Raw genomic sequence first — 16,078 nt, forward strand, 5'->3', positions numbered from 1 at the left:
AAAGCAACATTCTTTCAAATGTAATTTTTAAATTAATGATATGGTGGCTTCTTGGCAAAGGAGACACTTGGCCTACAGGGCAGCATAGATGAGACTTTAGTCTTTTAAATTAGCAAACACTTTTCAAAACAACACTTTTCAAAACAACACTGAGTTCAAGGAGGTCTTCTGGTTTTCAGATGGCAGAATGAAAATATCTCTGTTCCTGCCTTTTCTGGGAAACTGTTTCAAAATAGGAAGGAAGGGGAATCTCAGAAATATAATCTTGATTTTGAGGGGGGAAAAACTAGATTTCTGTCACCTTGAATTTCAGTAAATGAGACAGAGCTGCCTGATGCCCAGGACAACCAGATGCAGGGTACAGGTAAGGTGGTGTAGCCTACAATGTAGAGGGCGGGCCTGTGGCTGCGGGCCTCACAGTGTCATTCTCCAAAATAAGAAGCACTGGCTCCTATGAGCAAGTTGGTGAGGAAGTCCCACCGACACTTGTTTAGAACAATGGAAAAGTGTGTGTAGGACAGCACAGGGGTGACCTTGGACCCTAGACACACCGGGAACATGGAAGGAGGCAAAGGCAAGCCATTCCAGCAGGTGCACCGCTAGAAATGGGCGAGGGCGAGGGAGAGAGGAAATCATGAGCATCTAAAGCCTCTCTCTCTCCTTCTCCTCTCTCCCTGCCCTCACTCTCTGTCATAAGGAGCGCTTCTCTGACTCTCCCTGGTCTAGAACCTGCCCTGGTCTTCTCCTCGAATAATTATCTTGCAAATAGTTGGTCTAGACTTCCCTGGTGACTCAGATGGTAAAGAATCTGCCGCAATACAGGAGACCCGGGTTCAGTCCCTGGGCTGGGAAGATCCCCTGGCGAAGGGAATAGCAACCCACGCTAGTATTCTTGTCTGGAGAGTTCCACGGACAGAGGGGTCTGGCAGGTTATAGTCCACAGGGTCTTAAAGAGTTGGACATGACTGAGTGACTAACACAAACACAAAAAGCATACAATTTATTCTAAGATGAATACTAAAACAAGGAACCAATAAAGAGAACCAGCACAAGATCTACACAAAAAAACTAGAAAGAAAAAGTGGGAAAGGAACAGGACAAAGGATAGATGATAGATGAAAAACATAAGAAGATACACTGCTGTGAACAGATAAAAACAGTGACAAGGCATAAAACAATTAACTGAACGAATTTTATGAGACTAGCTGTGAGAAAGACTCAATTTATACTGTATATTGTTTTTACATTTTTATACTTTTTGAAGTATGTATCTTGGGTATTGCTTCCCAGGTGGCGCAATGGTAAAGAATCCACCTGCCAATGCAAGAGACATAGGAGACACAGGCTTGATTCCTGGGTCAGAAAGATCCCCTGGAGGAGGGCATGGCAACTCACACCGGTATTCCTGTCTGGAAAATTCCATGGACATCAGGTTGCAAAAGACTCAGACATGACTGAGCACATATATGCACACATTTTGGGCATTACTACCCACTGCAAAAACTAATTTAAAAAAGAAAGTTTTGGATTGCTTTATTTATTGGGACAATTGTGGAGAAGTATTTTTTGTAATGTTTTGCATTATCTTAGGAGACCCCTCTACATCTAAAAGGTAAATACAAATGAATAAACAAATAAAGAAAAACATAAATGTGTCTTGACCATTTGGTGTAAGTAAGCTGGGTCCACAAAGAATAGTACTGCGAGCCGTGGGCTTTGCTGGCCAGGTCCTGCATGCAGACCTCCAGGAAAGCTGTACCCACTCCTACAGCCAGTCACTAACGTCAAAGTCACTGACCAGGTGGGCTCAGAAGACAGTCAAGAATACAGTAAAATAATTCTCCTCAATCTAATCCATAAACCCTAAGGTTTAATTCTTCTGTTAATACGTGGTTATTATACAATGAGGAACAGTTCTGAAACATGATTGCCCATTAGGCACGAATCATTTGCGAGTTGGTTCCATTTGTAACTAGTCATTCATTAAATGGGAATAAACAAGACAGCACCATAACTGGGAGGGGGCACAGGTCTGAAAAGACAGGAGGTGGCTTTCTTTCTCCTTTCCCCAAATAATGCACTCCTAGATCTTACAGACAGGTATCTGGACCCATCGTTCTTCAGCATTCATTATTTACAAAGACAACATCAAAATGACTACAGGTCAACCACCATTACTTAAAACTCACTGACCATCCATGACCACCAGGAACGCACAACATCAGGCATAAACCCAGATTTGATTTAGCCTTCTTCCTTCTACGAGTCTGCAGGTGAATTTCTAAAACCTTAGGACATACAAATTTGGGTGAAAACCAGAAAAAAAGTCACGCACAATCTGTTAAAATGTAGGAAAAAATGTTCACTTGCTCGTCTGGTTTTAGGCAGTTATCTCACCTGTTTGTGAAGCTTCTTTATTCTTCCTCTGAAATACTGGGGAGCAACATGATGAACAAAAATGTTTCATGTAAAAGTTTAGAAGAATATTAGAACAAAAAACAGCTCTCTTAAAATCTATTTCTGCATCATTAAAAGGAAATACAACTACATCTCTGGTCCGTTTCCTCGGTTCTACCATGAGAAGAAAAATGTCTCCTCTTCTACTAGGGTCATAATTATTTATGTCAGACACATAGCAAAGGGGCCAGAGTTTTTTTTTTTTTTTTTTACTATGTTTATTCACTGGGCAGATATGGCTGATGATTTCACACTGATGTACTTGGCTGGGAGAGCTCTTTGTTAAGCAATCATTAAAAAAACAATAGCTCACATGTACAAAGCAGATTTCCTGTGTTAACAATTCTGATTGTTGTTTACATAATTATCTTACATCCCCCCAAGTAACTCTGTATGACAGATACTAATCCCCATTTCACAGATAAGGAAACAAAGGCTCAAAGATGTAAAGTCATAGCCCAAGATCAAATAGTTGGAACTTGACATAGCCACATTCAACCCAAGTGAACTGCCCCTAAGCGTGTGCACTCTCCACTACTTCACCCAACTTCTGACAAGCATCTCGCCCTTTGCACAGTCAATGCAGAAAGTATTTACTGAGCTTCTTCCATATGTTAGGCACTATGATAGCCACTGAGTGAAACTATAAACATGAATATCAGGCAATTAACGAATACTTGATGAAAAAATAAATCTATAGATACCTGGCTCCTATCCAGGAATGATAGTTCATAATACTTGCAGCTGCTGTTTAGTTGCTAAGTCAGGTGCAACTCTTTTATGACCCCGTGGACTGTAGCCCACCAGGCTTCTCTGTCCATGGGATTTCCCAGGCAAGAATACTGGAGTGAGTTGCCATTTCCTTCTCCAGGGGATCTTCCCAACCCAGGGATCAAATCAGGTCTCCTGCATTGGCAGGCAGATTCTTTACCACTGAGCCACCTGGGAAGCCCTATAATACGTATTGAAAGCTACTATGTGCCAGGCACTTCGCTAGAAAGGCAGGAAAAAAGGGGAAAAAAGAGGTAACAATAAAGCATATGGTATATCAGATCAGATCAGATCAGTTGCTCAGTCGTGTCCAACTCTTTGCCACCCCATGAATTGCAGCACGCCAGGCCTCCCTCTCCATCACCAACTCCCAGAGTTCACTCAAACTCACGTCCATCAAGTCGGTGATACCATCTAGCCATCTCATCCTCTGTCGTCCCCTTCTCCTCCTGCCCCCAATCCATCCCAGCATCAGAGTCTTTTCCAATGAGTCAACTCTTCGCATGAGGTGGCCAAAGTACTGGAGTTTCAGCTTTAGCATCATTCCTTCCAAAGAACACCCAGGACTGATCTCCTTTAGAATGGACTGGTTGGATCTTCTTGCAGTCCAAGGGTATATAAAAGGCACAAAATAAATTCCAATATATCAGTAATCATAATAACTATAAACAGATTATTAGCTTCTCCTACTAAAGGACAAAGATATTCAAATTGATTTAAAAATTAACTGTATCTCCTTTATAAGGAACACAGCTAAAACAACGTGATGTTTAAAACTTTGAAAATAAAACAATGGAAACAATACTCAAGTAGACACTAAAAATTGGTACAGAACCCTCATACTTTGCTGCTGAAAATGTAAAATGGAGCAGCCACTTTGGAAGTGTTTGTAAGTTCCCCACAACATTAAACAGAATTATCATAAGATCGGCAACTGCACTCCAACGTATCTCCAAGAGAAATGAAAACATTTGCCTACACAAAAACTTATACATGAAAGTTTATAATAGCATTGCTTAATATAGTCAAAGTGTAGAAACAGCCCAACCATCAATCAACTTATGAGTGGATAAACAAATGTAGTATGGCTGTGCTATTATTTAGCAATAAAAAGGAATGAAGTACTGATACATGCTATAGCACGGATAAACGCAAAAGACATTATGCGAAGAAGTCAATCATATACTGTATGATTCCATTCATATGAAATTTCAGAATGGGTAAATCCAAAAAAAAAAAAAAATAGATTAGTAGTTGTCAGGGCTGAGGAGAAGGGTATGGGAAGGGGCGTCTAATGGGTTTCTTTTGGGGATGATAAAAATGTTCTGGAATTAAGATGATGGTGTTAGTTGTGTGACTGTGTGAATATTCTAACAACCACTGAATTGAATACTTTAAAAGACTGAATTTTATGGTATATGAATTATATTGTAATAAGGCTGCTTTTTTTTTTTTTTAAGTCGTGCAGCATGATTAATATCAGGCAAAACAGAATCCAGGGCAAAAACATATTAATAGAAATATAAAGTGTTCTGGAAATATAAATGAAAAGATAATTAATTGCTTCCATGGCTTATGGACCATGAAAAGCATAAGAAACTTCTGAGACAGGTCTTTGGTAACTGAAGGGAGTGGGGAGGGGATGAGCAAAGCTTTGCCACGTAGGCATGTACAGGGTGAGTAGCAAACAGTCCCAGCGAGCACAGTGCTCACAGAGCTAGGTTGTTCAGGAGTCTGAGGTTTATTTTCTTTTAACTTTTTTAAAAAAGGAGACATGTTAGATGCAGCATGTTTTACACACAGCACCCTAGGGGGCATTGTGGAAAATGAATCATAGGGAGAAGAAGTAGCAAGTAGGGAGATCAATCTGGGGATTCACACAAGGCAAGGATGGATATTTATTTGAATTAGAGTAACTGCAGTGGGATAGAGCCAAGGAGGATAAAAATTTGGATGTCTGGGATGGGTGGGGGGAGAAGGAAGAGCCTAGGATAACCCCACAGCTCCTTGCCAAGACAATCCAGTATTAATTAAAGAAGGCAGGAACAAATGTGTGGGTGTTGGGGGTGGTGCATAGGTGGGGAGAACTGAGTTTAATTTGAAGCATATGAGGTCCTTTTGGCAAATGGAAATTTGGATCTGCAATTTAGAAAAGAAGCAAGGCTGGTAACAGAGATTTAGGAAGCTACATAAGGCAGCTGGGTATGTTTCATCCTCTAATGTTAATTGCATGAAAAACTAAAAAAGTGTAACATTTTAAATTACTGAGTCACCTTTTGTAGTTTCTAATTAAGTCAAGAACATAATTAGACAGGCTAATAATGGAAGTTATGTCAAATGGTTGATAATTTTAGTTGCCTACTCAATAACCATTTCCTCTTCTTCTTTAGAGCAACTCCTCCCTAGCTGGAGGAGGGTGGGGGGTAGCAGTTGCAGTTTACCTAGCTGAAACTATTTGATTTCAGATTTTACATTTTAGAGCAGCACTGTGACACCATTCTGGCCAATGAGATGTAGCCAGAAGTAGCTGGGGAGGCCATCACTTTCTATATAAAAAGGCAGTTCAGTTCAGTTCAGTTGCTCAGTCGTGTCCAACTCTTTGCAACTCCATGAATCGCAGCACGCCAGGCCTCCCTGTCCATCACCAACTCCCGGAGTTCACTCACACACACGTCCATCAAGTCAGTGATGCCATCCAGCCATCTCATCCTCTGTCGTCCCCTTCTCCTCCTGCCCTCAATCCCTCCCAGCATCAGAGTTTTTTCCAATGAGTCAACTCTTTGCATGAGGTGGCCAAAGTACTGGAGTTTCAGCTTTAGCATCATTCCTTCCAAAGAAATCCCAGGGCTGATGTCCTTCAGAATGGACTGGTTGGATCTCCTTGCAGTCCAAGGGACTCTCAAGTGTCTTCTCCAACATCACAGTTCAAAAGCATCAATTCTTTGGCGCTCAGCTTTCTTCACAGTCCAACTCTCACATCCATACATGACCACTGGAAAAATCATAGCCTTGACTAGATGGACCTTTGTTGGCAAAGTAATGTCTCTGCTTTTCAATATGCTATCTAGGTTGGTCATAACTTTTCTCCCAAGGAGTAAGCGTCTTTTAATTTCATGGCTGCAATTACCATCTGCAGTGATTTTGGAGCCCCACAAAATAAAGTCTGACACTGTTTCCACTGTTTCCCCATCTATTTCCCATGAAGTGATGGGACCAGATGCCATGATCTTTGATTTCTGAATGTTGAGTTTTAAGCCAACTTTTTCACTCTCCTCTTTCACCTTCATCGAGAGGCTTTTTAGTTCCTCTTCACTTTCTGCCATAAGGGTGGTGTCATCTGCATATCTGAGGTTATTGATATTTCTCCCAGCAATCTTGATTCCAGCTTGTGCTTCTTCCAGCCCAGTGTTTCTCATGATGTACTCTGCATATAAGTTAAATAAGCAGGGTGACAATATACAACCTTGACGTACTCCTTTTCCTATTTGGAACCAGTCTGTTGTTCCATGTCCAGTTCTAACTGTTGCTTCCTGACCTGCATACAAATTTCTCAAGAGGCAGGTCAGGTGGTCTGGTATTCCCATCTCTTGCAGAATTTTTCACAGTTTATTGTGATCCACACAGGTAAAGGCTCTGGCATAGTCAATAAAGCAGAAATAGATGTTTTTCTGGAACTCTCTTGCTTTTTTGATGATCCAGCGGATGTTGGCAATTTGGTCTCTGGTTCCTCTGCCTTTTCTAAAACCAGCTTGAACAACTGGTTCAAGCTTGAAGTTCATGGTTCATGTATTGCTGAAGCCTGGCTTGGAGAATTTTGAGCATTACTTTACTAGCATGTGAGATGAGTGCAACTGTGCTGTAGTTTGAGCATTCTTTGGCATTGCCTTTCTTTGGGATTGGAATGAAAACTGACCTTTTCCAGTCCTGTGGCCACTGCTGAGTTTTCCAAATTTGCTGGCATATTGAGTGCAGCACTTTCACAGCATCATCTTTTAGGATTTGAAAGAGCTCAACTGGAATTCCATCACCTCCACTAGCTTTGTTCGTAGTGATGCTTTCTAAGGCCCACTTGACTTCACATTCCAGGATGTCTGGCTCTAGGTCAGTGATCACACCATCGTGATTATTTGGGTCATGAAGATCTGTTTTGTACAGTTCTTCTGTGTATTCTTGCCACCTCTTCTTAATATCTTCTGCTACTGCTAGGTCAATACCATTTCTGTCCTTTATCGAGCCCATCTTTGCATGACATGTTCCCTTGGTATCTCTGATTTTCTTGAAGAGATCTCTAGTCTTTCCCATTCTGTTGTTTTCCTCTAGTTCTTTGCATTGTTCGCTGAGGAAGGCTTTCTTATCTCTTCTTGCTATTCTTTGGAACTCTGCATTCAGATGCTTATATCTTTCCTTTTCTCCTTTGCTTTTCGCTTCTCTTCTTTTCATAGCTATTTGTAAGGCCTCCCCATACAGCCATTTTGCTTTTTTGCATTTCTTTTCCACGGGGATGGTCTTGATCCCTGTTTCCTGTACAATGTCACGAACCTCCATCCATAGTTCATCAGGTACTCTATCTATCAGATCTAGTCCCTTAAATCTATTTCTCACTTCCACTGTATAATCATAAGGGATTTGCTTTAGGTCATACCTGAATGGTCTAGTGGTTTTCCCTACTTTCTTCAATTTCAGTCTGAATCTGGCAATAAGGAGTTCATGATCTGGGCCACAGTCAGCTCCTGGTCTTGTTTTTGTTGACCGTATAGAGCTTCTCCATCTTTGGCTGCAAAGAATATAATCAATCTGATTTCGGTGTTGACCATCTGGTGATGTCCATGTGTAGAGTCTTCTCAAGCGTCCCTAATAGAAGGGCCCTCACTCTTTAGGTGTTTATACCTTTCCTTTCTTCTTGCCTGGGGCTTCCCTGGTGGCTCAGACGGCTGAGAATCTGCCTGTAATGGCTGAGAATCTGCCTGTAATACAGGAGACCCAGGTTCAATACCTGGGTGGGGAAGTTCCCCTGGAGAAGGAAATGGCCACCCACTAACTACAGTATTCATGACTGGAGAGTTCCATGGACAGAGGAATCTGGCAGGCTAGAGTCCATGGGCTGCAAAGAGTTGGACGCAACTGAGCAACCAACACACACTTTCTTCTTGCCTAAAGATGTAAGCCTAGAGATATGGCAGCCATATTGTGACCATGAAGCAACTAGATTTCAGATGAGGTCTTACATGGTGAGGACAGTGAAGCAGGAAGATGGATAGAGGCTGCTTCTCTGATAGCACAGCTTGAGCTCCATCTTCAGCCAAGACTGCAGCCATGAAATTAAAAGATGCTTGCTCCTTTGAAGAAAAGGTATGACCAACCTAGACAGCATATTAAAAAGCAGAGACATTATTTTGCCAACAAAGGTCCATCTTGTCAAAGCTATGGTTTTCCCAGTAGTCATGTATGGATGTGAGAGTTGGACTATAAAGAAAGCTGAGCACCAAAGAACTGATGCTTTTGAACTGTGGTGTTGGAGAAGACTCTTGAGAGTCCCTTGGACTGCAAGGAGATCCAACCAGTCCATCCTAAAGAAAATCAGTCCTGAATATTCATTGGAAGGACTGATGCAGAAGCTGAAATTCCAACACTTTGATCACCTGATGCGAAGAACTGACTCACTGGTAAAGACCCTGATGCTGGGAAAGATTGAAAGTGGGAGGAGAATGGGATGACAGAGGATGAGATGGTTGGATGGCATCACTGGCTCGATGGACATGAGTTTGAGTAAACTCTGGGAGTTGGTGATGGACACGGAGGCCTGGCGTGCTGCAGTCCATGGGGTGGCAAAGAGTCAGATACGACTGAGCAACTAACTGAACTGAACTGATCAGCCCTGGACTGCATTTCTTGGGAGTCTATTTCTACAGGACACACTTGTATCTGTTTAAGCCAGATTCTCATGTGTGCATTGTTTTTTGTTATGTTCATCTTGGCAGCTGAATGTAATCCTAATAAAATCATATTTGGGTTAATATATACATTAATATATACATTACATATATATAAAACATGAGACTAAAAAGACATGTCCATTATTTCAAGTACTAATAAAAAAGTTTAAAAATCAAATATCACTTATTCTTACTACCAAGAGGTACTAAGTGTCTTATGGGGCCTAAAAGATAGTACAGAGTACTGGATATTTATTTTTCTAACAGTAGCTAAAGGGAGATTATGGGATTACTAGTATTAAGAAAATTCATGAACACATCTATTAATGAGTATACATGTATGATGACACCTTTGGACTGTTTTCTGGATAAAGTAAACTGATCTGGCTCATTTATATAGCTTCTATCAGAACCAATGGTCTTAAAGATAGGACTGTTCACCTGATTCTCACAAGAACTATAATGTTTGGAAGAAAGAATCTTTCTACTCTCCCAGGAACTCAGTAAGCACAGCTAAGGAAACAGTATATCCCCCAACCACTGTACTCTGGCCCTTCACAGAAGAGCTTCTATAGGGTTGTGCTCTGGGAGTATGTCTCCAGAACTGCAGTCAGTAACATTCTAGGAAACACTTATTATTACCTTCCACCACAAAATTTCCATTGTCTTCATGGTAGGAACCATGTTGAAGACTTAGGTCTCTATGGCAACAGAGACTGCTTTGAGGACTCGCCAGGAGAAAGCCATCCCAAGTTCCAGGACCAGGAAAAGCTGTGTAACTGATCTCTTTTTATCTCATGGTCACTGTGGATCAGGTAACTATTTGTGTTTCCCTCTTTGTTTTGGCTACTGGGAAGCTCTGACAAATTTTTAATTCCATCTCCAGAAACTACACCAAACCTTAAACTCATCTCTAGAAATTACCTGCACCTTATAACATAATCTTGTTCACTAAACTACCTCTAATTTTATCTTTTTCAAAATAATTTTATTTATTTAGTTTTGGCTGTGCTGGGTCTTCCTTGTTGTGTGGGCTTTTTTCTAGTCTCAGTGCAGGGACTTCTCATTGCAGTGGCTTCTCCATGAGCCCTAGGGCCCGTGGGCTCAGTAGTTGTGGCTTCCGGGCTCCAGAGCACAGGCTCAGTAGTTGTGGCACATGGAATTAGTTGCTCTATGGCATGTGGAATCTTCCCGGATCAGGGATCAAACCCATATCTCCTGAATTCTCGGGTGGATTCTTTACCACTGAGCCACCAGGGAAGCCCCCTTCTAATTTTATGTTGCTTTTTAATCTGTGTGTTCTCTTTACCGCTGTTTCATTATCTATTAATCTTTTGTTGTTAACTCCTCTAATGCTTTATGGAACGAAGAGCATTTCAGGCAAAAATTTTTTAAAACATCAGATGATAATGATAATAATAATAATAGCTAATTTATTGACCGTTGCTATGAACCAAGCACTGTCTTAGGCTTAACTTAGGTTATTTACCCTAAATAGGAGATAAGTAGTATTATTACTAGGTCCACTTTACAGATGAAAAAACTGAGACACAGACAGGTGAAGTAATGTCATATAACCAAGTGATGAATGCAAGATTCAAACACAGATATTTTGAATTACAAGCATTTTACAAAAGAAGAAATAATAATATTTAATTTCTAAAAGAAGCAGAGGCATTCTGATCTTACAGGCTGAGCTTAACATCCTTCAGCTTTAGGGAGATGTCAATTGTACACTCATGCCTGATGATCCATATTTACAGAGAGAAATGAGGCATTAAAAATCAAAAGGACAGCTAATCAAAATTGGCCTTTGGTCTTTAAATATGAATATACCCATTCATTCACTCACTCATTCATCACCTGCCACCAATGATGCAGGTGCTGAGAAGAGATGAAGCAGACATAGTTCCTGCCCTCCAGGAGTGCAGGTGCAATAAAGGAGAGTCAGACAGGTAAAGGGCATCTTGGACTTATGAGTTGGCTGATAGAACCAGAGCAGGGCGTGGCATGATCATTCCCAGAGTGGTTTAGCTCTTGGCCCCTGTGTCCATCTGATAATGGGAGTGCATGAGAGCTCAGTTGCTCAGTTGTGTCCAACTCTTTGTGACCCCATAGATTGTAGCTCACCAGGCTTCTCTGTCCATGGGATTTTCCAGTCAAGAATACTGGAGTGGGTTTCCATTTCCTCCTTCAGGGGATCGTCCTGACTCAGGGATTGAACTGGTGTCTCCTACGTTTCCTTAATTTCCTGCATTGGCAGGTGGAGTCTTTACCCCTGGGAAGCCTGATAATGGGACTAGAAAGAATCAGCTCCCTTACAGGGCCATTGGATTGATTTCATATGTAGAAAGCTCTTAGCCTAGCCAGGCACAAAAGCCTCCAGTACAAGGCAGCCTTTGGCTCTTAAGGCATAGTGGATGGCAGCCTGGGTATCTTGCCCTGACACACACCTGCACTCATTTGGACACAAGTTCTCACAAGCTCTCTACTGCCCCCTCCTAGCTACTCCCCAGCACCGAAAGGCTTACAGTCCATAGACAGGCCTGGCACTTCCTTTCTGCATGCTGCCATCTCACATTCAGTGTCTCGCTGAAGTACATCGCCCACACAGGATGAATATTCCTTCAAGATGCACTTGAAAATCTTGCACGGTGTCTGGCCCACATAATGCTCCCCTAGCATTTTTGCCATATTTGCTCTGCATCACTTATCTCTTTGGCACTTCAGCAAGGCAGTTCACCACACGATTCCCCTGCTGCAAAATGGATCGGGTTCCGTTTGGGCAGGTCTAAGGAAAGACCCAACTAGAATTGCAAAGGGGAAGTTTCAAGTGCACTCTTGGCTGAAGTCAGTGAGAAAACATATGTGCTGCACCTGCTTGGCATCAGCTGAGAATCGTCTGTCTCTTCGGTTTTGTGCTATGGCTAAATAAGAAGCAATTAATCACTTTCTCACCAACCCTAACTCATATTTAATAGTTCCCTCTCAAAGTCTGTTTTGCCATGCTCTCAGCAGAGTCAGTCAAACACTACGATTCCCTTCTAAATATTCCCACAGCCAGATGGCAGGAACACTAACTGTGACATGGCAAAACTCGCCTAAAGATAACTTCGTGATGCATAATCACGCTGGATGGCACTCGGCAAAGCAGATTCATCCAGATACCTCTTTAGCTGCCCGACTTAATCCAGCTTCTCCAAACCAAAACTTTCCAGTTCCAAAAGCAAGACACATTCAACACTGCAATGTGGTATTAGCTGGTAAGACGAACACGATTCTACTCCTCTGGGTTCTGCATTTTAGGCAGAAGTAAAATCACTAGAAGAACACATCTGAGGACACGTTTCTCAAGATCATTCTCTAGATAAAATGTTCCTGTACCCTCAAGTTTCAAATATTTCCGCACTAAGTGTAAGTATGTTTATAACATGTTTGCTGGAAAACAAATTTCCGTCCTTCTGCTGAGTTATTTTTGTGGGTTTTTTTTTTTAAAAAAACTTTAGCATTAATAAACATATATTTATAAATTCTAGACTGTAAGGAAGTTGACTGTTCTTCTCTAGTGAAAATCCTACATGTTTTTTTCTAGAGCGAATGATGTTTTGGTTTTCAGATCTTTTCTAGGCTGTATTGTTTATTCTTTGTGTGTATTTAACTGACTTTCAAAATCACAACCTGTACTTTATGATTTTTGAACAATAAATCCTGAAAACAGTGTTGCCAGGCTAGCCCAGCTGGCTTTCTCCTGTTCCTAAAACTGTATGTTCTTAGATACACACACACTTCCTCCATCCCGTCTGCTGCTGGCTAGCTTCAGTTGGTGACATGATCTCACACTCACAATTATATGAAACAACAGCAACTCCTGGAAAGGAACCAAAAGGGGGCCCGGCGGGAAGCCAGCCTTCAAGTCTCTGTCACCCTGATAGCTCTGCCCTGATTCAAGTGCCTGAAAATTGCCTATCTGTGGTTGCATGTATAGAATTCAAGACCTGTGTACCCAGGTTCTCGACCCTCCACTCCCCTGAGTAAGGTATTTAACCTCTGTGACCTTTTATTTTCTCCTCTATAAAAAAGGCACAATAACAATATTGCCCTTAAAGAACTATGAGTCATATGAGGTCGTTCATGTAAAGGCATTTGGTGAGGCACTCTGCAGTCTGTATTTCATTTCCCATTATGGCTAAACTTTCTTTGCTCCCTGTCCCTTTTATTATTATTATTATTCATTAATTTTTCTGATTTAGTTTTTGTGGTTTTTAAATGTATCTCTAAAATGCAGTAGGTGGAAAACTACCCCAGTCTGTGTGCTACCACAGTGAGTGGATTTTTAGCATTAAATTCTTATTTATTTTTTATTGAGGTAAAACATAAATCAAGTGTGTAAATCAAGAGCTTCCCTGGTGGCTCAGATGGTAAAGAATCTGCTTGCAATGTAGGAGACCCAGGTTCAATCCCTGGCTTGGGAAGATCCCCTGAAGAAGGGCATGGCAGCCCACTCCAGTATTCTTGCCTGGAGAATTCCACGGACAGAGGAGCCGGGCGGGCTGCAGTCCATGGGGTCTCAGAGTCCAACACGACTGTGTGACTTTCACTTTTCATAAGTCAAGTGCATAAATCTCACAGAAATAATTTTACAAATATCTAAATGTGTGCCCCTGTGTTATCACTACTTAGGTCAAGGTGGGGAGCATTTCCAGCACCTCTGAACCCTCCATCCCTTTCTGTCTAGGCCATTATCAGGCCCAAAGGCTGCCCCTCATTTATGCTTTATCCCCATGGATAGCTTTGCTAAAGTTAAAAAAAAAAAAAAAAGGTTTTTTCCAGGGAAGGCTGGAGTCCCTGCGATAATGACTATTGCTGACCACAACAAATGCACGACCAATCTTCCCTCTAAAGAGATAAAAGATTATGGAAAGGAGGAGAGAGGCACAAACTTTCTAAATCACACAGATCATGCAAAACAAAGCCCTCATTTTGCAGCCAGTGACCCCCAAGCTCAGAGAGGCGAAGTGACAGCCCATCTTCCCGCTACAGAGTAACTTTCTTTCCAAGTAGAGCCCATTACAAAGCACTCCAAGCTTCGGGGATGGGGATGCTATCCGCGCATCCCAAAGCATCAGGACGGCTCCCCCAGCCTCTCCCTACAGAACTTCTTTCCAGGGAGCAGAGCGCACTGGGGCCCCACGCGGCCCCCGCTCCCGTCGCAGGCACACCCCCGCGGCTGGCAAGCCATGCTCAGAAGGCTCTGTTCCTGAGAGCCTGTGCCCGCTGCTCACGGGGACAGGGCTGGGCTCCCCGTGCGCCAGCCCCCACCCGGAGATCCGGAGTGGCCTCTTCTCCAGCCCTGCTCCCCCATCCCCACTCCTTCTCGCCTCCGGTGTGTATTGAGGGAGGGTGCAATAGACTCTGCCACCTTCTCCCTGGTTCCTCCAAAGGAGATTTTAAAACCCATGTGTGGACAAACCTAAATCGCTGAGCACACACTACTGACTTGGCTTGGAGATGAGCACTGGGAAGGGAGTCCAGAGACTAAAGGAGTCACCACGAGCTGAGTGACCTTGCGCGAGTCACTTCCCTATCTCCGAGATTGATTTCCTCATCCGGGGCTTCTATCAATATATCCCCCAAGCTACCTTCAGTTCGGCAATTTCCTAGTTGTTCTTTACTCATCCCGGCTCATCCCGCGAAAACCCCTTCCCCAGTGAGACCCCAGCCTTTTGTTCCGGGGGTGAAGCGGGGAAGGGAGACCTTGGCGACAAGGCCGGGGCGGCCTTGGCGCCTGGGGCCGCTCCCTGGAGAGTCGGGTCGGGGGAAGACAACCAGACAACCCCGGGGTGACCTCCTTCCCTCCGCGGTCCCGTTACAGCCCGGCCCGGGAGTCACCGCGCGGCGGGCAGCGAGCAAGGGGCTCCAGGGCAGCGCCGCGCCGCGGGCGGGGAGCCCCGGACATGAGCATGCGCGCAGCACCCCTGGCCCCGCCGGGGATTCACTCCGCCCCGGGACGGGCCCGAGCGCCCGCCGCTACAGCTTATCCCCTTTCCCTCCGGCGCCGACCCCGGCACGCGCGCGGAAGCCGCTACCTGCCGCCAGCCGTGCGGAGTACAGGACAGGACTCGTCTCTGGCCGGCTTCCCCGCCGCCGCCGCCGCCGCCTCTAGGCTCCAGGCTCCGTCCCACAGCACCCGTGCTTCAGGCGGCGCCGCTGCGGCCGTGCTGCACCGGGTGCTGAGCTCGGTGAGCGTCGCTCCCTCCCGGCCGCCAGCTCTGGGGCTGCCGGGACGCGGAGGCGGGGCCGCCGCCCCCACCTGCTCCGCCGGCTCCTGCCCTGAAGTCGCCGCCGCCCAGCGCGCAGGGACGCGGCCCGGGCAGGCGGGGTCGCTCTGGAACCCGGGAGGCGGGTCCCAGCCACCGGGCGCGCCTCTCCCTGAAGGAGTTCCAAGTCTAAGCTGGGGAGAGAGTGGGCCCCAAGGCTGGAGTTCTCAGATACGAGCGACACCCGGCCCAGTACCGCCAGACTGCGGACATTCCACTCCTTTATCAGTTTATTCCAAAATATTTTGAACCTCTCCTGTGGTCCAGGCGGCGTCATAAGCAGTGGGGACAAAAGAGAGAACAAGATCATCTTGTTCCCGGAGTTCACGGTCTAGAAAGGGAAACAACTAATGGACAGATATACTGCAGAACCTAGAGGGAGTGGTCTCAGAGGGGTCCCTGATCCAGACCTGGGGGGTCAGGGGAAGTCTCCTCGAGATGCCGATGGCTAAGAGAATTGAAGGATGAGCATGAAGTGGCCGGTTGTAGTGACCTGGGGAGGTAGATTGACCCAAGTGGAGCCGACTATGTTTGCAAACTGAAGTGTTTGAGGAGCCGAAAGAACTTGGGATGACAAGTAAAACCCTTGTAACACTTGAC

General features: G+C 44.2%; 1 protein-coding gene across 7 annotated transcripts in view; it reads right to left on the bottom strand.

Annotated features, from left to right (window-relative positions):
• Positions 1–15,516, bottom strand: part of WIPF3 (WAS/WASL interacting protein family member 3) — an 85,510-nt gene extending 69,994 nt beyond the window's left edge. For all 7 annotated transcript variants that reach the window (XR_806163.4, XM_010804310.4, XM_010804309.4 and 4 more), the window contains exon 1: positions 15,248–15,516. The gene's annotated coding sequence lies outside the window, so the exon portion shown is untranslated. The remainder of the gene's footprint in view (positions 1–15,247) is intronic.
• Between the last annotated feature and the right edge of the window lie 562 nt (positions 15,517–16,078).

Source organism: Bos taurus, chromosome 4, assembly GCF_002263795.3.
Source record: "Bos taurus isolate L1 Dominette 01449 registration number 42190680 breed Hereford chromosome 4, ARS-UCD2.0, whole genome shotgun sequence".
Taxonomy (NCBI): Eukaryota; Metazoa; Chordata; class Mammalia; order Artiodactyla; family Bovidae; genus Bos; species Bos taurus.